We start from the raw sequence: 22,003 nt of genomic DNA, 5'->3' as shown, positions 1-22,003 counted from the left end.
TCCTCAACCTATGCCTCCAATGCCTCAAGGAGTGGATATGATAAAATTTCACAGAACCCCCGTTGATAGAATTCGTAAACAAGGGGCTGAAGAATTTAGAGCAAATATTGATGATGATGCAGAGATAAGCAGCTGTATGCTAAGTTTAGTAAAAGTGAATTTTGGCTCCGGGAAGTTGGATTTTTGGTTCATATTGTTTCAGGTGATGGTATACGGGTTGATCCTAGTAAAATTTCAGCCATTGTTGATTGGAAACCACCGAAAAACGTAACTGAAGTTAGAAGTTTCTTGGGGCTAGCTGGGTATTATCGGCGGTTGGTAAATGGATTTTCTATAATTGCTGCTCCTATAACTAGATTACTCCGAAAGGATGTTAAATTTGAATGGACGGAAGAATGTCAACAGAGTTTTGAAGAATTGAAAAAGTTATTAACAGAGGCACCAGTGTTAGTACAAATTTTAATCGTAAAGAATTTGTGGTGTATAGTGATGCTTCTCTAAATGGTTTGGGGTGTGTGCTCATGCAAGAAGGAAAAGTGGTGGCATATGCTTGAGGCGTTAAAACCTCATGAGAGGAATTATCCTACTCACGATTTGGAATTGGTGCGGTGGTGTTTGCTTTGAAAATTTGGCGACATTATTTGTATGGTGAAAATGTCGGTATATACCGACCACAAAAGTCTTAAGTACTTGATGTCACAAAAGACTTGAATTTGAGACAACGAAGATGGTTGGAGTTGTTGAAAGATTACGAGCTTGTTATTGATTATCATCCGGAAAAGCGAATGTGGTTGCTAATGCTTTGAGCGAAAGTTGTTGTTTGCTTTGAGAGTTATGAACACTCGGTTGAAAGTGTCAAATGATGGTTCGATTCTAGCAGAGTTAAGAGCAAAACCAATGTTTTTACAAGAGATTTAAAACTCGGAAAATGATCAAGATTTGCTAGCCAAAAGAAAACAAAGTGAAGTCGACACGGGATCGATTTCGAATTGGTTCGATGGGTGCTTAATGTTTAAAGATCGGATTTGTGTATGTAGAAGAATGAGGAATTGATTCAAAAGATCCTACAGAAGCACATAGTGGTTATTTCTCGATTCATCCGGGTAGTACGAAAATGTATAATGACTTGAAGAAAATGTATTGGTGGAATGGAATGAAAAGAGATATATCGAGTTTGTGTCCAAATGCTTAATTTGTCAACGGTGAAAGTTGAACACCAAGTACCTTCGAGATTACTCCACCTATTATGGTTCTGAATGGAAATGGGATCGGATTACTATGGATTTTGTTTCAGATTGCCATTGACTCGGAAAGAAAGATGCCATCTGGGTAATAGTTGATGATTAACTAAGTCGGCTCATTTTATCCCGACGCGTCTGAATTATTCTCTTAAAAGTTGGCTGAATCAGTATATTAAAGAAATTGTTAGATTACACGGAATACCATTATCGATTATTTCAGATAGAGATCCAAGGTTTACCTCGCGGTTTTGGCAAAAGTTGCAAGATGCGTTAGGTACGAAGTTAAATTTCAGTACTGCTTTTCATCCACAAACTGATGGACAATCAGAGAGAGTAATTCAGATTCTTGAAGACATGCTCAGATGTTGTGTATTGGAATTTCAAGGAAGTTGGGAAAGATATTTGCTGTTGGTAGAATTTGCTTACAACAATAGCTATCAGACGAGCTTGAAAATGGCACCTTATGAAGCATTGTATGGTCGTAAGTGTCGAACGCCTTTGTATTGGACTGAACTCAAGGAAAATCAGATTTATGGAGTTGATTTAATAAAAGAAACCAAGAAAAGTGAAGATAATTCGAGATTGTTTGAAAGTCGCTTGGATAGATGTAAATCTTATGCGACCTAAAGCGAAAGGACATTGAGTTTCAAGTTGGTGATGAGGTATTTTGAAAGTGTCTCCATGGAAGAAAGTCCTTAGATTTGGACGAAAGGGCAAGTTAAGTCTGCGTTTTATTGGACCGTATGAAATAATTGAAAAAGTTGGACCGGTAGCATATTGGCTAGCTTTACCACCCGAATTAGAAAAGATTCATGATGTGTTTCACGTATCTATGTTACGTCGGTATCGTTCGGATCCTTCACATATAATTTCACCGATGAAATTGAACTGCGACCGATATGACTTATGAAGAAGAACCGATTAAGATTTTAGCTCGAGAAGTCAAACAACTAAGAAATAAAAGTGTTGCACTTGTGAAAGTGTTGTGGCAAAAGCATGGGGTAGAAGAGACTACATGGGAAATTGAAGAAACTATGAGAAACCAATACCCACACTGTTTTTGGGTAAGATTTTCGAGGACGAAAATCTTTAAAAGGGGAGAGTTGTAATATCCTAAATTAGGGCTTAATCGGAATAGTGGTTTCGTGACCACAAATCCGAGATAGAAATAATTATTTTACAATGATTTTGATGTTTATGATATGATTGCATGATTGTGTGAAAATTTCGTGATGAAATTCTATGCCTAAAGTGCTTAAATTGAAAGTAGGGACTAAATCGAATAAGTTGCAAAACTTGCATTCTAGAAGTTTTAGTATGAAATTGTTTTGGAATATTAATGAGGAGGTCTTAAATAGCAATTTGACCAATTTTAAGTTCATGGAAAAATTAGGACATGGAAGGAATTTTTGGAAAGTTTAGTAGTAAGGGTATTTTGGTCATTTAGTTATTAAAATGAATTAAAAACAAAATTAAAAGCCAATTTTGTCCATCTTCTTCATTAGGCCGAAATTTCAAGGGTTCTCCATAGCTAGGGTTTGTTTCAAGCTTCCAAGCTCCATAGTAAGTGATTCCAAGCCCGCTTTTAATGATTTTTACGTTTTGAGATCCCGTAACTCGATAAAGCTTATGTTAGCAATAATTTAACCTAGGGTTTATATTTGGAAAAATACCCATAGGTGAAATTTGTGTATTTTGATGTTTTATGATAGAATATGAAGTTTTAAATTATGTTAGACAACTTGTACTACTCGATTTTAAGCAAAACGAGTAAAAGGGCTTAATCAAGAAAAATACCTAATAGTCACAAGTACATGTTAGAGTGAGAATTTGATGTTGCCATAGAAGAGAAAAGTGATCAGCATGTTGTAAAACATAAGAATAAGGAATAAAGTTTAATCCCGAGCCTAGGGGCAAAAATGTAAATATGCAAAAGTTTAGGGGTAAAATTGTAATTTTTCCAAAATTTGAGTTAAGGATTAATTTGATAATGTGAGTATTAAATAAGCTAAATGTGTTATTTTAGATCAAGAAAGACGTGGAATCGACCTCAATCGAGGAAAAGAAAAGATTGTGGACTAAATTGCAAAATCTTTGTATTTTGGTACCAAGGTAAGTTCATGTGTAAATAATGTAGCATAATTGTTATTTTTAAGTTATTGATATTAATTATGTGTTATGCTGAATTTTATTATGAAATGTATGCTTTGTGGTTAATTTCAAATAATATGTAAATTATGTGAACTACTTGTTAAATATAATTGTTACCGAGTATTGATTTCGGCATTCTACGGAAGACGGCAAGGATAAGTGTTCGAGGAAAAAGCCCGTTTGAACCTTAGGAATAGATTAGGATACAAGTGACATGTCACTAGGATGGTTGAGCATCCGAACTCGTTGAGTTGAGTCCGAGTTCACTTATGGATGCGAATGTCCGAACTCGTTGAGTTGAGTCCGAGTTCGTGAGATGTAACTAGGCATCCGAACTCGTTGAGTTGAGTCCGAGTTCACTTATGGATGCGAACGCCCGAGCTCGTTGAGTTGAGTCCGAGTTCGCTTATGGGCGGGTGACATGATTGCTTGATTGAATATGTGGCACTTATGTGCAAGTTATCCATGTATCCGAATTATATTCGATGTGTTCAACGGTAAAGTTCTACTCAAATGGAGGAAAATTTCGAGATGTAAAGAGACGTATTGGTAAGTGATATGAAATGGATATTTTGGACAGGTATGTATTTAACCCTCGGGTTGAGTATTGATACAACCACGATAAGGTAATAAGATGATGAAGAATGATTAAAATGTGATATGTGTTTTAGTGATGTATGCTAATGTTGACCGGTATAACTGTTTGTTATGTTACTTATTATTTGCATATGAACTTACTAATCATTTATGCTTACTCCCTCCTTCTTACTCATTGTAGTTTTGGACAAGCCAGCTCAGGAGTCGGGATAGGTCGAAGGCTCAGTCACACTATCCAGAAGATTTTTGGTAAATGGCTTGTAAATTTAAGTATGGCATGTATAGCAATATACCCATTTTGTGTAAATGATCTTATGGTATGGTTGTGAAATGGTTGAGGAAATGCTTGATAATGATAAATTATGAAAATGGTTAGTTTAGATTATGTTTGATGTTAAGGAAAACTATTAAGATACTTAGTGCATAAAAACTCATAAAAAGGATGAAATTTACCATAAACAGAATACCGCAGCAACACTAACGCGAGTTTGAAAATTTACTAAAAATCATAGAAATTGAATTTGGTGGTGAAATACATATCAAATTGAAGCTTATTATGTCTAGTTTCACATGAAACAAATGAAACAAGTAAAGGAAGTATATGTTAGAAGATATTTTAATTTTAGTGAAACAGAGTCATAGCAGTTTCTGAATCCCCTGTTCCTACTTTAGAAATTCACCATAAATTGTAAAGATATAATTAGGTGGTTTATTTTATATCCTCAGAATCCTTATTGAGTCTAGTTTTAGTATAAACAAACCTCATAGTCATATGAATTTTTTACAGAGAGAAATATGGTTCGTAGTAAACAGAGGTCAGACCAGTTGAGTCCTGAAACAAGGGTAACTTTAACTAATAAACTGTACTAATTGGCCCAACCAAAAATTCTGGAAAAAAATTAGTAGATATTATTATGAGTCTAGATTCAGGGAAAATTTACGGATCTTAATTTTGAGTTTCGTAACTCGAGATATGATTTTTCTTGTGACTGTGACGCAAGTAGCTTAAAAGCTGTGAATGTAGAAACAAATAATTCAAAGTTCTAAAAATGTTAAACTAAGCTTAGTAACACCTCATACTCGACTCCGGCGACGGTCTCGGGTGTGGGGGCGTTACAGGGACATTAACCTAAAAAGTTTTAAATGAAAAAACAATCAAATATGTGATACGCCATATAATATAAAACATAATTGAAAACGAATTTTTAGCTGAAGCTTTACAAAGTTGACAGGTTTGTATAAAAATTTAAGACGAGTTATTTCCCACACAAAAGTTTAAAATACAACACTGGTAGTTAAATATCGTCTAAATTAGTTTGGCGTATACTATTAAAAATGATTCATAAACCATAATTTATAAAGGTTTGACCTATACTTCAAGAGTACATAAACATTGTCTTTAAAATAGTGATTTGACGAAAGATGTAACTTATTGAAAATGTTGGTTACAAAATAGAGCTACATGTCACCCGCCCAAAATGAAAGTATATGCATGTTACAAAACAAACATAGGTGAGGCTTACAATAGAGGTCGTGCTATTTGGATGAGTTATTTCTACAAGCCCTATATGCCGAGGTACCACTTGGAAAAGAGAGAGGAAGAAAGTAAGTTTGAAAGAACTTTGTGAGCTCCAGAATTAAAATGCTCGAACCTTTCCAATCAAGTTACAAGACCAGAGATAACACATGTATATATATATACATATAAATTATTAAGTCAACATTCTACACGTAGAGACATTTGGGTGTATACCCTTATACATAGATCAATGGAGGATACCTATCATTGGCGGATAGTATCCCCAAGCGGACTCTATTATCTGGCGAATACCTTTCGCCCTTACATTCCCAAAAAATAGTTTCCTTAACATCAATAGAATAGATACTTCCTTTAAGAAACATGAACGCTATGAACTTTAACCCTTATCATCTCAGACATATTATTTGACCGGTACTTGCACGCTTATCGAATTCACTTTCACTAGGGCGAATATTGTACGCCAAGCACAATAACTTAACGGATACGCTATGTACATAACTTAGTAATAAGATTAAGATTTACCACTTATCATGCTATATTATCATACACTGCAATTTCATTATCAAACGTTCCTACCCATCGTTTAATTCCTCTCTTTAGATATATATAACATGCAACAAATCTAGGTTCACATTTTTCTACTCTTTTTCTCGTTCTTCCTTATGCTAACCTCGAATCCCATATTTACATATAAAAACAGATATCATACTCTATATTATTTCAAACACATACATATTCTAATAAGTTTAAGGCTCTTTGCTATGGTTAACAACTAATATACCCTACCGATGGCAGCACCCATATCGCTAGGCTGGTTAGAAACTAACATGCCCTACTAGAGACCAAACACACACGCCAATCTAGTTAGCAGTTAACATTCCCTACCAATGGTCTATAACAACTACCACTTTGGTTAGCAACTAGCATGCCCTACTAGTGCCCTATCATATTCGGATATCGAGTTAGCACAATAAAGAAGTCATGTCTATTTCCTATTACTTGCATGCACATGCAGATGATTATATGGAACAACTTACCATATTCCATGAAGATAGTTTCACTTGAATTCATAAATTGTAACTATGACAATTAGAACTTAACCGTATACAAAGATTCAAAGGAAACTTACAGACAACTAACACAAACTGGATACTCATAGAAAATCTCAAAGTAGTTGGTTACACCATAAGGCTTTTGCTACACTCCATAACCTTTACTTGTTATTATGACACTCACAGGTTCTTTTCTAACGAGGTTATTCCTTATTAATTGAGGTACAATAATAAAAACAAAGTAGAAGAATGAAAAAGAAGGACCCTTACAGCACCAGCCACACGGATATTTATAGCCCTTACAGCTCTCACAATAACCCTTTACGTGACCAACCATGCAAAGCTGAATCAGCACCCTTTTGTGGCAGACATAATTATTTTTAGGAAAATCCTACCTTAAACATCCATTGCACTTTAGTTAATTTTTAACTATATCTTAACAAGAAACCAATTAAAACTAAAAAATATACCTACGTGCTAAAAAAAAAAAACTATCAGGTCCATGACCTAACAATTAGCCACTGGCAAATACTAATAGAAGGGTCTACTGATGCAGTCACAAACCAACTAAAATTTTTGACTAAGATAAGTGCACCTGCAATTAATAGTATAGCTACGGTGGGCAAAGATATCGTTCCCACGAAGACTAAAAGTATTAGTAATTACCGCCTTTCTATTATTTAACCGATAAATTCGAGTGATTGATTAAAACTAAAATTAACTAAATTAATTAATTATGAATGCGACAAATAACAAATGAGGAAAATAACCGGTTAACAACAAAGAAACAAAACAATACCTAGGAAAGAATTCACCTAGATTGCATTTGTCACTATCAATCTAAATTACGCAATTTCTTCACTTAGTATCTTGATCCGTAGAAATCCTTAAATTATGCTAATATCTCTCTTCAAGAATAAAAGCAATTGACTTTAGGTTGATTAATTGAAATTTCTTTTTATTTAAAACCCTATTTTCACATTAACTCGATCTATAGATTCCCCTATTAGATTTAACTTTAATTTGGTATATTTATGTCATCCTATTTTTAGGATTGCAGGCAACTTCACTCAATTACATTAGATCTATTCTTAAACAGGGTCTATTCCTCCTTTGATTTAAGCACATCAAACATAGATCAATAGTCTAGAAATATTAAACTAAGAATTAAGCACACATAATTGAGAACAAGATCTAAGTCTTTATTACATAAAATAAAAATCAAACGACAGAATCCATCATAGGGTTCATTTCCCTAGGTATTTAGAAAATTAGTTCATGATCGCAAATAAAAACATCCAAAATACATTATAACCACAAGAAATAAAGAAACTAATAATAATGTCCAAAGAAATCAAAAGGGAATCTTCAATCTTGAAAGAAATCTACTTTAGAATCGGTTTTAATGATGTTTTTCAAGTTGTTTTCTTGAATATTCTATGACGGCCCACTCCTATCTTCTTATTTTTATCATATATAAGCCTCAGAATGCCCGAAAAACCCTAAAAATCATGTTTTTCGACTATTCGGAGTGCAATTCATGAAATCGATATAGCCTACCACATGGCCATGTGGCATCCCGTGTGGATCACACGGGTGTGTGTCCAGGTCATGTGGAATGGTCCAGCCCGTGTGACTTCTGTAACTCGCTCCAATTTTTCGATTTTGGCTCTTTTTGCTCCCAAATGCTCTCCTAAGTATAAAAACATGAATTTAAAGAATTAGGAGCATAAAGTTTACCATTGACATCAAATAATCACCCAAAAACGCATTAAGAATGAGAATAAAACATTTTACTTTTAGCACCTATCAAATATCCCCATACTTAAAAATTTGTTTGTCCTTGAGCAAAATTCTCAACCCACAATCAAGTTAACTTCTCTCAATTTATTGTTTCCCCCGATAATGTATTAGGATAATTTACAGATAATCATGCATTGAAAATTTACACGAAAATGACACCAAACAGCATAAGCAATCAAAACAGAGAATTTTAAGCTTTAAAAACATTAAACATCTCCCTTATCTCAATAATTACCTGAAATTCAACCTCAACAAGAAATAACATCCTCACTAAAGATTCACTCAAAGCACTCAAAGTGCTTAAGGTTCAAGTAATATGCACTCAGTTTTCAAAAGAGAAATGTCATTACCATAGGCTTGCTTGAAAATCAAATCTTCACCATAATAGAATGAGATGACACACCAATCAAGAGGTCTTTATGAGACTGTAATGGGGCTTGGGTTAAGGGTATGGAAAAGATAAGAAAAGTTGGTTATAATTGAGAGTCAAGTTGATAAGTTACCAAACTAGAAAAAATCAAATGCTGAATTAAAATGATTTACATCAACAAGAAATAACGAATAAAAATGAGCTTTTCAACACAATATGAAGATAATGATTCAACCTTAATAAATTTTTTTTTCATTTTTTTTCATTTTTTTTTGATTTCTTGATTTTTTCTCTTTTTCTGTTTTTTTAGAGAACAAATAATGTTCAGCAATAGAAAGAATGAAACATAGTCAGACAACTAACCAAATTAAATCTCAACAAAAAGGGATAATTTACAATATAGATATGAATTATGGGTTAACGTTAACGAGATATAGAAAAAGAAATAAATATATTAGGATCAACAGGGTTTACTAGGGGTTAATACAATAGGTAAGTTGATTAAAGGTTAGATGGGTTAAAGCCTAAGTGCCTCTATCATTTCAGTATATAAAATCAATAATGTGATCTTGACATGTATAAACGAACAAGTTCTAGAATAACAAATCAAGTTGACATATTCACAACTAAAAATAAAATGAGCACGAAATAAAATATATGCCATATAAGCTCAAAAGCTCACAAAAAAATATGGTTTTGATGTAAAAATTGCAAAGTTAAAATTTCAAGATAATGGTTCAATTTAGGGAGACAACTTAAAATAATAATTTTTGAAAAATAACTTATCATGCTTGACTCTCTCATGTCTTAAAGTACAAATCATAAAATTCACAAAAATCCACAAATTATTCCAAAGCAAAATAAATACAAACTCCAAATTAAAAAAAAAAGAAGAAAAAACCAACTTCAATGATAGATGTGAGAAAATTGTTGAAACACAAACAACAATTCAAGGATTTTATCGCATAAGCATATAAACAATCTCCCCACACTTAAGATGTACATTGCCTTCAATGTACAAACAATTATGATCACAGAATAAGCAAAATATCATAATGATGGGAGATAACTGAAATTGGCTTGAATTTGGATGAATCTGCTAGAATAATGAAAACTGAAATAGTAGGCGAATCTAAACAATATGTTTACGAGAAAACTAATAAGAAAATGGAAAAAAATAAATAGGATAAAGATATAACAAACTTGAAAAGACAACTAACAAAATAATAAAACTAAAGTGCAGAATAAAAATAAAACAAAACAAAAAGTGTCACAAATAAAATAAAAACAACTAACACAAAAAATAAAAGTACATCTAAAAATAAAAATTAAAATAAATAAACAAAAAACTAAAATAAATCAGTGACCAATGTCCGGTGGTAAGTCCAAATCGTGAGGCACAACATCAAGTGGAGAAATATGGAAATGCTAACACATCCGCTATAGATACGCCTCAATGCCATCAAACTGTGCTGACTGCTGCTTGACATACTCATAATGTAACTGCTTAAGTCGATCTATCCTCACTGTCTATGGCTGCTCAAAGTGTTCAAACTACTCAAAAATATCGCCAAGTGTAATAGCGAGCACAATAGTAGGAGGACTTGGAGAAAGAGTGGGAATGGGTCGCGGTGGTGGTAGTGGGGGGTCATCACCTAGATGTTCATCATCATCGTGTTGTTGAGTCAGACATAGCAATACATATCGATCATCGGAAGGCCTAGGCTTATGAGCGACCATCCTCATATGTTTCATAATATTCAAGCCCTGTAGTGTCATGTCCCCAATTAAAGAAAGAGTACCAATCTACTCGGGGGTCTCAAGGAGGCCGAAGTAATGAGGTAAGGGTGTAACATATGGGCCTAAATAGATAGGTCCTCTTTGTGAGCACTAACTTTGATTATGACAATACTGGGCTACGAGGTGGTTTAGACTGATCGGGTGTTGCCCATGCATGCTCCATAAGAAAATGCATTTAAAGTGCCCACGAAGCTTGTACTCTTCTTTTGGCCAGTCAAAATATGAGCTAAAATGGCGTAAATGTATCGCAGGGCTGGAGAGAGGCATCGAGCCTTAGACTAGCTTGGGTTGTACTGAACGACAACTTTAAAGATGTTCAACCAGTAGAGGGAGGCCACTTGATAAATGTTTCGTGAAAGGTGGAAAACTCGAGCGTGGTCAAGAAATCATCAAAATATAGGCCAAGGGCAACATCGAATCTCGCAATACTAAAATGCTAAGTGATACCCCCAAGACGGAATGATATAGCTCATGGGTCATCCCCCAATGATAGAACCATCTCTAGAAAAAAAGTGGAGCAAAACTCTAATGTAAGCTCAGCATATGTTAGCTCCACGATCGCGAATAACCGCTCTCATAGAATCGCGTCTAGTAGAGTATGAACTAGTGTAAATAAACCCACAATCGAAAGGGCTACCTAATCAATACATTGACCCAAACCTAATGCTATATCCCTCAAATGTCAGTATCTCTCTTCACAGGGTGGATGGTCGAAAGTGAGGTACCAATGACGAATTGTCGAAGATGAGGAAGATGAAGTCCAGTAGCTTTTTTTTTTCTTAGATTGAGCGGGTACCTTGCTTTTGCCTCGTGTGTTTGACATTATGTACCTAAAATAAAATATAACAACCAAGTATCAGAGAGGCAATAAAATCAACACCACCAATTAATCTAGAAAAATAAAAATAGAAACACAATAATAATAAAACTACAATTGATACACAAATAATAAAACTATACTAATGATAATAATAAACCTAATAAATACTACTACTAATAATAAAATAATAACATTAATAATAAAAATAATAAAACAAAAAATAAAACAACTAATATGAAAATAATAATAACATAAACAAAAACAAACGGGGTTTACAAACAGTGGTATTGGGGGTTGATGATGGCGATGATGGTCGACGGAGGACGACGATCGGTGCGAGCAGTGGTGGTTGACAGGCAGGAAGAAAGGGGAGCGAACGATGCGTGAGACGAGGACAAAGAGGTTGGCGGTGGGATGAGAAACGAGAGCAAGGGACGACGAGAAAAAGGAGGAGGGAGAAAATCACGATGGAAAAATAGAGGTGTGGAGGCCAAGGTGAATGACGACGGGAGTTATGTAAGGGAAAGTAAAGGGTTAAGGTTTTTTTGTCCACGAATGTGACGGGGAACATAAAACAGACAACATCGAGAAAGGAAAAAAGGTAGTGTATCGATGCTGCAAAGTTACAGATCTGATCCCTCACATGTTATTTCCTTGACTGAAGTTGAAATTCAGCCAGATTTATTGTACAGTGAAGAATTGATCCGAATTTTAGCTTGTGAGATTAAAGAGTTGAGAAATAAAAAAATAATGTTAGTAAAAGTCTTATGGCATCGACACGGGGTTGAAGAAGCTACGTTGGAACCTGAGGATGTTATGAGAAAGTAATATCCAAACCTATTCACTGGTAAGATTTTTAGGGATTAAAATCCCTAAGGGGGGAGAGTTGTAACAGCCCGATTTTGAGCTAAATCAGAATAGTGATTTCAGAACAAAAAATACGAGGTCAAAAAATTATTTTAATATTATTTTTGGTGTTTATAGCATGTGATTACATATGTGTGAAAATTTCATGAGCTAATTTTAGCGTCTGAGTGTTTAATTTGACGAAAAGACTAAATCGCGTAAAATGCAAAAGTTTCATTCTACTTGTTTAAAGTGCTTAATTGCCATGGCTTATTAAATGGAAGGTCCTTATATTGTGAATAAACCATTGATAGTGGGAATGAACATAAATGGGCATTAAATGGTTGTTATTAAATATTAAGGTTAAAATTGTAAATTGGTTAATTAAGTTATATTAAATAAAACAAAGGCATTTTCATCTTTATTTTCCTTCATCTATAGCCGAACGCCGAACATCAAAATAAAAGAAGCCAAAGATGATGTTTTAAGGTTTGGCCAAGTTGATCCTCAATTGAAGGTCCGTTTTTGTTCCGTTTTCGATGATTTCTATGTTTTTGTGATCGTTGCTTTAAGTACTAGCTAGCCCGTGCTTTAATTTTCAAATTTGTTAAAGATTTTATGAGTTACTATTGATGAATCTATATGTTTTTGAGTGTTTGAATATGAAATATGAAAGCTTGGTGTTTGATATACATGTTTTGTAAAGTGATTTTTAGTAAAAATGCATATTAGGGATTAAATTGAGAAATTTGTAAATTGAGGGCTTGAAATGTGAAGTAAATGAAAAAATGGGCTGCTAGGGACCTATATGAAATTCGGCTAGGCTTGGGTTTAATGAAATTTTATGAATTTTGTGTATTTGTGAAATAAGAACTAAATTGAATAAATGTGAAACATTAGGGGCTAAAGTGTAAATATGCCTAAATAGGTATTTTTGGATGAAATTGAATAAATAGGTAATTAAATTAGTTAATTTTGAATTCATATAGATCCTTAACGAAAGAAATCGGGTATAGATCGAGGAAAATCAAAGGTTATTGAATAGTCGATCTAATCCCTCTATTCCAACTACGAGGTAAGTTCATATGCAAATAAAAGTCTTTAAATTAAATTATACATGCTTAATTTTTGTTGAATTATTATAAATGTTAAATGAGCAAGTACGAGCAAGAATTGATAGAGTTATGACATCCGAAAGTCCCGTACGAACCTTAGGAATAGTTTAGGATACAAATGTCATGACATTAGGTTACCGAGATGTGATTACATGTAAGACCATGTCTGGGACATTGGCATTGTATTGTGATTACGTGTAGGACCATGTTTGGGACATTGGCATCGTTATTCGATTTCATGTAAGACCCTGTTTAGGACAGTGGCATCGATATGTGATAACATGTAAGACCATATCTGGGATATGGCATTGTACGAGCTATATGTGATTGCTGAGTATCCTTAATGATTCCAAACGGTTCAACGGGCAAAGTCAAATCAAGAAAGAATGTATGAATGAGTTAAGTAACTCAGGTACGTATGAAATTCATAAGAGAATTGAAAAGAGAAGTATTTGATGAATTTAATTATGATATTGAATATGTGCACTATAAGAAAGGTTTGTGAGCTTTAATGTGTTTTAGCTATGCTTAGCATATTGAGTTGATACGTAAATATTCATATGATGACTTTATTTGTATATGGCTTATTAAGCTTTTAAAAGCTTACTATGTTTATTTTTCACAATTTTATAGATTATCGAAGCTAGCTCGGACTCGAGAAATCGTCGAGGAACGTCGTTACACTATCTATTATTTTGTTGGTACTTTTTGAAGCTTTGTATATATGGTGTATAGCATGTATAAGCTAGTGTCATTTTGATATGTTTTGAGATATGATATTAGCCATTTGTATTGGCTTGTGAAATGATGTAAATGTTGGTGTGTATGGCCATTTAAGTTGGCTTGAATTAGGTGTTTGGTAAGTAATTCATGATGTATAAGTTGTCATATGTTTTGGTTTGTTTGGTATGGTTATATGGTTGCTCAAGTAACTAGTTGTCATTTGGTGAGTTAATGCTTGAATGATGATATGTTGTGTCTTGGTTTTGTGATGATGAAATAGTATAATTTGAAGCATGAAATAGATGATAAGACGATGAGGAAATGCATTTAGAAATTATGTAAGTTTGATGATTTTGGCATATTGATTTGGCATGTTTTGGCTGCCTATAAATGTATTGAAATAGTACCATATTGGTTGCTAGGTGTGCTTGAGAAAATGGTGGCAAATTGGCTTTGCAAATAGCCTATTTTTGTCCACATGGGCAGAGTCACAGGCGTATGTCTCAGTCGTGTGCAACACACAGTCATGCTCCACGGTTGTGTATCCCTTGGGGTACTCTTCAAATTTAAGTCAGTATACCCTACAGGTTTGACACAGTCTAGACACATGGGCGTGTCTACTGGCTATGTATGGCATACGGGCTAGCACATGGGTGTGTGGCTGGCCGTGTGACCCAAGCAATAACCCTTCCAGTTTTCCCACGGCCGTGGCACACGGGCGTGTCCTCGGCCGTGTGGTGCAAGTCAGTATATATGCCCTGTTTTCATACAGTCTATGAAACGGGTGTGTCTGGTGCACAACGGCCTGTTCACACGGGTGTGTGACCCTTAAATGATTGAAAATTTTATAAGTTTCCCAAAGTTTGTAAATGTTATCGGTTTAGTCCCGAACCACTTTTAAGCATGTTTTCAGGTCTCGTAAGACCTTATAAGGGACAATGTGGATGAGTTGAATGGATATTGATTATGAATGCATAAATGTATGTGAATGATGTGTATTATCTGGTAATGCCTCATAACCCTATTTCAACGATAGATACGGGTTAAGGGTGTTACATGGGTTGTCTCCCGAAAAACTCATATTTAGAGTCTAAGCTCGACTCCCCTTTTTAGCTAATGGTTAAGGCGAATCTCGGAGCCAAAGCTCCTTTCTCTCATTGTCAATATTAACACCAAAATAGAGTTTGATACAAAAACTATTTACCTTGAATGTGCTGTAATCAGGGTGTGTTACTCAATGGTTCTGTATGAGAATACGCTTTGTACCACAAATGGGTTCAACCCTCTTGATTTAAGCTCTGAAGGGAACATTCATGGATCTGATTTGTCTAGCAACACTTTCTCCCCAACTTTGAATTAGTTTGCTCTCTTTAGATGCACATGGCATTGTTTAGTTTTTTCTTTGTGTTTTTTCGATTTCTCATAAGCTTTCGCTTGCCATTCATCTAGTTCATTGAGCTGTACCATTCTCTCTTCACTTGTCTCTTGGTTTCTGTTACTTTAAAACAGATGTTTTTTGAACATGTATTCATTAGTGGTTTCCTACAAAGAATGTCGAGCCGCATGATTATTGACATTAACAGAATAATGACTATTTTCTCGCTCACTAGAAACTCTAACAAAATCATATGCTTGAAGAGTAACCTTTTCATCACCTACACTCAACACAAGTTCACCATTACCCACATCAATAACAGTTCTAGTAGTGGCTAAAAAGGGTCAACCTAAGATCTTAGGTACCTCAATATCCTCATCCATGTCCAATATAACAAAATCAACAGGGAATATAAATTTATCAACTTTAATAAGTACATCTTCAATAATACCTCTAGGATACCTATTTAACCTATTAGCTAATTAAATATTCATCCTAGTGGGTTTTGGTTGACCGACCAAGTTGTTTGAACATTTTACAAGCTATAACATTTATACTAGCCCCCAAATCAACCAAAGCTTTTTCAACATTTAAACTACCAATAAGACAAGGAATAGTAAAACTCCCTAGATTTTTAAGCTTGTTGGGTAGTTTGTTTTGGAGAATAGCCGAACAATCCTCATTGAGCTTCACAGTTGACAGGTTGTCTAGCTTTCTTTTATTTGTTAATAAATCCTTTAAAAATTTTGCATATTTGGGCATCTACAAAAGAGTTTCAACAAAAGGTAAGTTAATATGCAATTTTTTTAAAAGCTCAAGAAATTTACCATATTGTTCTTTTATGTGGTCTTCCTTCAATGTTGCTGGATATGGAATTCGTGGCATGTATTCTCTAGCCACCAACTTATGCTCTTCCTTTCCTCAACCCATCATTTTTTTCAACAGTTTCTAAATTTATCTTCTATTTAAGCTCGACTAACCCTTCCATGCTTCGAACAGTGATTGCATGGATTGCTTCTTTGGGTTAGTTTCAATGTTATTAGGTAAGCTATCTTACTGTCTTTCCGAAACTAATTTAGCAAGCTGTCCAATTTGATTTTCAAGCCCTTGAATCAATGCTTACTGATCTTTCAAAGCTATCTAAGTGTTTTGAAATTGAGTTTTGGACACTGAAATAAATTTAGCTAATATCTCCTCAAGGTTTGGTTTCTTTTCTTGTTGATAAGGTTGCTGAAAACCCGGAGAAGGTTGTGACATTTGATTTCTTTGACCACCCTAAGAAAAACTTGGATGACTCCTCCGTCCTGGATTATAATTATTGTTATGGGCGTTAATTTGAGGTCTAGAATTGTTACCCATAAATTTGACTTGCTCATGCTCCATGTTAGAACAGAAGGGTAAACATTCTAAATTACTCATTTCCGCTCCATTCGCATCGCATTGCACTACCGGATTCACCTACTTAGAAAAATTTAAACCATAAATTCTTTTACCAAGAGCTTCGACCTGATTTGCTAACATAGAAGCTACATCAATATTAAAAACACTGACTATTTTAATCAGTTTCGTTCTCATAACTTGTCATTGATAGTTATTCAATGACATCTCTTCAATATACTCTTGAGCTGCCTCAGGTGTCTTATTATTCAATGTACCGCTAGTTGTTGCATCAATTAGTTGCCTAGTCGAGGGATTCAATCCGTTGTAAAAGGTTTGAACTTGTAACCACAAAGGTAACTCATGATGGGGGCACCTTCTCAAAAGACCCTTAAATTTCTCCTATGCATCATATAATGTATCCAAATAAATTTGATCAAAAAAAGAGATGTCATTCCTTAACTTAGTTGTTTTAGCTGGTGGGAAGTACTTCAACAGAAACTTTTCAGTCATCTGATCTTAAGTCGTGATAGAAACCCGTGGAAGTGAATTCAACCACTATTTTTCCTTCCTACTGAAAGAGATGGGAATAACCGTAAGTGTATGGCATCATCAGACACACCATTAATCTTGAATGTGTTGCAAACCTCTAGAAAGTTAGCCAAGTAAGCATTTAGATCTTCATCTTGCAACCCATCAAACTGGACATATTGTTGTACCATCTGAATTGTGTTCAGCTTTAGCTCAAAATTGTTTGTAACAATAGTCAATCTGACAATACTCGATTCAACCCTAATCTTGGTAGGCTTAGCAAAATTTAACATAGTACGAAGAGCAGGAGGTGCAAGAGGCTGTTGATCATTTTGATTATTTTCCATCTCTATAGTAATATCATTTTCCTCTTGATCGTCTATTAAAATCTATTGATCTTGCTTTGCTTCTATAACCTCTGTACGATTTTTTCGAACATTCTTTTCAATTTCACTATCAAACACTAGCGGTTCTAATGGTTTCCTCTAGTCATAAACTAAAAGAACCTGTCAAAATCAAACAAACGAAAAAAATTTGAATGAAAAATTAAAAACAAAAAATAAAAAAAGGCTAAATTAATAGAAATAAAATTTTCCTAATATTTTAGTCCCTGACAATGATGCCAAAAACTTGATGCAATCATAAACTAACTAAGAATCTAAGGCAAGTGCACCTATCAATTAATAGTATAGCTACGATGAGCAAAGATATCATTTTCGCAAAGACTAAAAGTACTAGTAATTACCGTCTTTCTATTATTTAACTGATAAATTCGAGTGATTAATTAAAACTAAAATGAACTAAATTAATTAACTACGAACGCAGAAAAGAACAAATCAAGAAAATAACAGATTAAAAACCAAAAAGCAAAATAATACTCAAGAAAGAATTCTCCTAGATTTTTTCTGTCACTATCAATCTAAATTACACAATTTCTTCACTTAGTATCTTGATCCGTAGAAATTTCTAAATTATGCTAATATCTCTCTTCAAGAATAAAAGCAACTGACTCTAGGATGATTAATTGAATATTCTATGACGGCTCACTCCTGTCTTCTTATTTTGTCATATATAAGTCTCAGAATGCTCGAAAAATCATAAAAATCATGTTTCCATTGTTCAGAGTGCAACTCATGAAATCGGCACGGCCAGCCACATGGTCGTGTGACAGTCCGTGTGGAATGGTCCAGCCTATATGGCTTTTGTAACTCACTCCGATTTTCTGATTTTCGTTTGTTTTTCACTCCTTTTACTCCCAAATACTCTCCTAAGTATAGAAACATGAATTTAAATAATTTGGAGCATAAAATTCACCATCAACATTGAATAATCACCCAAAAACACAATAAGAATGAGATTAAAACATGTTAATTTTAACACCTATCATCCGCCAACACAAGATCTGCGAAGAGAATCCACTGATTGGTGGGTTCTCCACAACGACCATGCCAAGATGTATAGATCAGTAACCTATACTTCACCAAAAGAAGAACCTTCAACTAGGTCTTTACAAACTTACCTTATTAGCTAAACAATCTGCCAATCATGGCGTGACAACCAACACTAACTTAACTTGTCGGTTAGGGCGTAAATCAAATTTCTTTGGCTTATACTTTAGCCAACAATCGACCCACACAAACCACCAACTTGGAAAATACGCTGGACGGTGTAATATCCTGATTTTGGGCCTAGTCAGAATAGTGGTTTCGTGACCACAAAATCTGAGATAGAAATAATTATTTTATGATTATTTTAAGGTCTATGATATGATTGCATGATTGTGTGAAAATTTTGTGAAGAAATTTTATGCATAAAGTGCTTAATTTGAAATTTGGGACTAAATTGAATAAATTGCAAAACTTGTGTTCTAGAAGTATTTTGCATAAAATTGAATTAGATTATTAATTAGAGGTCCTTAAAGAGTAATTTTACCAATTTCTAAGTCTATGGACAAAAATTGGACATGGATGGAATTTTTTGAAAGTTTAGTAGTAAGGGCATTTTGGTCATTTAGCGGTAAAATGAATTAAAATACAAAATTAAAAGCCAATTTTGCTCATCTTCAACCCCATGGCCGAATATAGCAAGGAGAAACCATGGCTAGGGTTTTCAAGCTTCCAAGCTCGATTGTAAGTCCGTTCTAGCCTCGTTTTAATGATTTTTACGTTTTGGAGTCCCTAGCTCGATTTAGCTTATGCTAGCAATAATTTAACCTAGGGTTTATATTTGGAAAAATACCCATAGGTGAAATTTGTGTATTTTGGTGTTTTATGATAGAATATGAGGTTTTAAATTATGTTAGACAACTTGTGCTACTCGGTTTTAAGTGAAAACGAGCAAAAGGGCTTAATCGGTAAAAATACCTAATAGTCATAAGTACATGTTAGAGTGAGAATTTGATGTTGCCATAGAAGGAAAAATGATCAGCATGTCATAAAACATAAGAAAATAGGCTGAATTTTAATTTACGAGCTTTGGGGCAAAAGTGTAAATATGCAAAAGTTTAGGGGCAAATTGTAATTTTTCCAAAATATGATTTTGGGTCAATTTGAATAATTTGAGTCCTAATTAGACTATATTTTAAATGATAGAGCAAGGAAAACTGAAATTGGGCTAAAATGGGGAAAATACCAAGTTGTGGACGAAATGGTAAAATAACCATTTTCGCATACGAGGTAAGTTCATATGTAAATGTTGGTAACATAGTTATTATTTTAAATGTTTTAATGTTTTTAAATGATATGATAATTATTATGAAATATTATACTTGTGATAATTGTTTGATAATATGTCAAATTATGTGATATACTTGGAAAATGTGAAATACTACCGAGTATCAGTATCGGCATTCTGTAGAAGATGGTTGAGACACATGATTGGGAAAAAGGTCCGTTGAACCTTAGGAATGGATTAGGATACAAGTGACATGTCACTGGGATATTTGGGCATCCGAACTCGTTGAGTTGAGTCCAGTTCACTTATGGATGCGAGCGTCCGAACTCGTTGAGTTGAGTCCGAGTTCGTGAGATGTAACTAGGCATCCGAACTCGTTGAGTTGAGTCCGAGTTCACTTATGGATGCGAACGCCTGAGCTCGTTGAGTTGAGTTCGAGTTCACTTATGGGCGGGTTACATGGTAGCTTGGCTACATATGTGGCACTTATGTGCAAGTTATCCATGTATCCAATTATATTCCGATGTGTTCAACGGGTAAAGTTCTACTCAAATGGAGGAATACTTAAGATGAAAGGGACGTATTGGTAAGTGTTGTGAAATGGATACTTTGAACAGGTATGTACTTAACCCTCGGGTTGAAAACTCGATATAACAACAATATGGTAAGATGATAAATGAAAAGGTGATATGAATGTCTTGGTGATGATTATGCAAATGATGTTTTATGTTTGCTTATATGGTTATGTTACTTGCTATTTGCATGTGAGCTTACTAAGCATTTATGCTTACTCCCTCCTTTTCATTCCTTGTAGTGTTGACAAGCCAGCTCGGAAATCGGAAACGGTCGGAGGCACGCTCACACTATCCGTATACCATCTTGGCATAATGGCTTGTATATTTTGAGTATGGCATGTATAGCATTATAATCATTTTGTATGTATGGTCTTATGATATGGTTATTGAGTGGTATGGAAATAGAAATGCTTGGTAATGATTAGCCATTGGAATGGCTAATCATGATCATATTTGGTATTATGTATGTCAAATTGCTAGCTAATCCATGGAAACCATGAAATAGGTAAAATTTACCATAAAATAGATTCAGACAGCAGCAGTGACGTAAGTTTGAAAAATCACTAAAAATAGTAGAAATGGAATTAAATAATTAATAAGTTATGGAATCGAAGCTTGATGAGTCTATTTTCATATGGAATAAGTGAAACAGGTATATGAGCTATATTTTATGAGATGTTTAAATTTTTGTGAAACAGGGCCAGAGCGATTTCTGGATCCCCTGTTCTGACTTTGGAAATTCACCATAAATTTTACAAAGATAATTAGAAGTCACGCTTTATATGTACAGATTCCTTATTGAGTCTAGTTTTATTAGAGACAAACGGAATAGTCATTGAAGGTCTGTATAGGGAGATATCTGATACGTAATGCACAGAGGTCAGAGTAGTTGAACCCTGAAACAGGGGAGACTTTAACTAATAAACTGTACTAATTGGCCTAACCAAAAATTCTAGAAAAAAATTAGTAGATATATATATGAGTCTAGTTTCAGGAAAAATTTACGGAATTGGATTTTGAGTTTCGTAACTCCAGATATGATTTTTAAAGCGACTGTGATGCAGTTAGCTAACTTGTCTGGAAATTTTAAAATGAATTGTATGAGCTGTTTAATTAATGAATTAAGTCCGTTAACACCTCGTGTTCGACTCCGGAAACGGTCTTGGGTACGGGGTGTTACATTTAGTGGTATCAGAGCAGGTTTAGTCGGTTCTCGGACTAACCTAGCATGTGTAAAAGTTTAGCTATACATGCCACTGATCTGTGATAGTGTGATGTCTTCCGACGCGTATGAGTACCGTCTTATTTAGACAGGGTACTCTCCAACCGAGCTGTGCAGACCATGTTCACGGTTATGTGAAGGTATTTGAGTAAAGTTATGATTATGATAAGTCTCGGTTCAGAAAAGTATGAA

The 22,003-nt window shown here is 34.4% G+C and overlaps 1 long non-coding RNA gene and 1 other non-coding gene across 2 annotated transcripts; both read left to right on the top strand.

Moving 5' to 3' along the window:
- Positions 1-2,726: 2,726 nt before the first annotated feature.
- Positions 2,727-4,349, top strand: LOC128291547 (uncharacterized). The gene is made up of 3 exons (XR_008281387.1): positions 2,727-2,804; positions 3,268-3,353; positions 4,171-4,349. It is a non-coding gene; the product is annotated as an uncharacterized LOC128291547 (long non-coding RNA).
- A 12,819-nt stretch (positions 4,350-17,168) lies between these two features.
- Positions 17,169-17,275, top strand: LOC128292398 (small nucleolar RNA R71). Its single transcript, XR_008282383.1, has one exon. It is a non-coding gene; the product is annotated as a small nucleolar RNA R71 (small nucleolar RNA).
- Positions 17,276-22,003: the final 4,728 nt, after the last annotated feature.

The sequence above is a fragment of the Gossypium arboreum genome, chromosome 4 (assembly GCF_025698485.1).
Source record: "Gossypium arboreum isolate Shixiya-1 chromosome 4, ASM2569848v2, whole genome shotgun sequence".
Classification (NCBI taxonomy): Eukaryota; Viridiplantae; Streptophyta; class Magnoliopsida; order Malvales; family Malvaceae; genus Gossypium; species Gossypium arboreum.
Note: the sequence above shows the minus strand (reverse complement) of the source record. Positions and strands in the feature narration are given on the sequence as shown.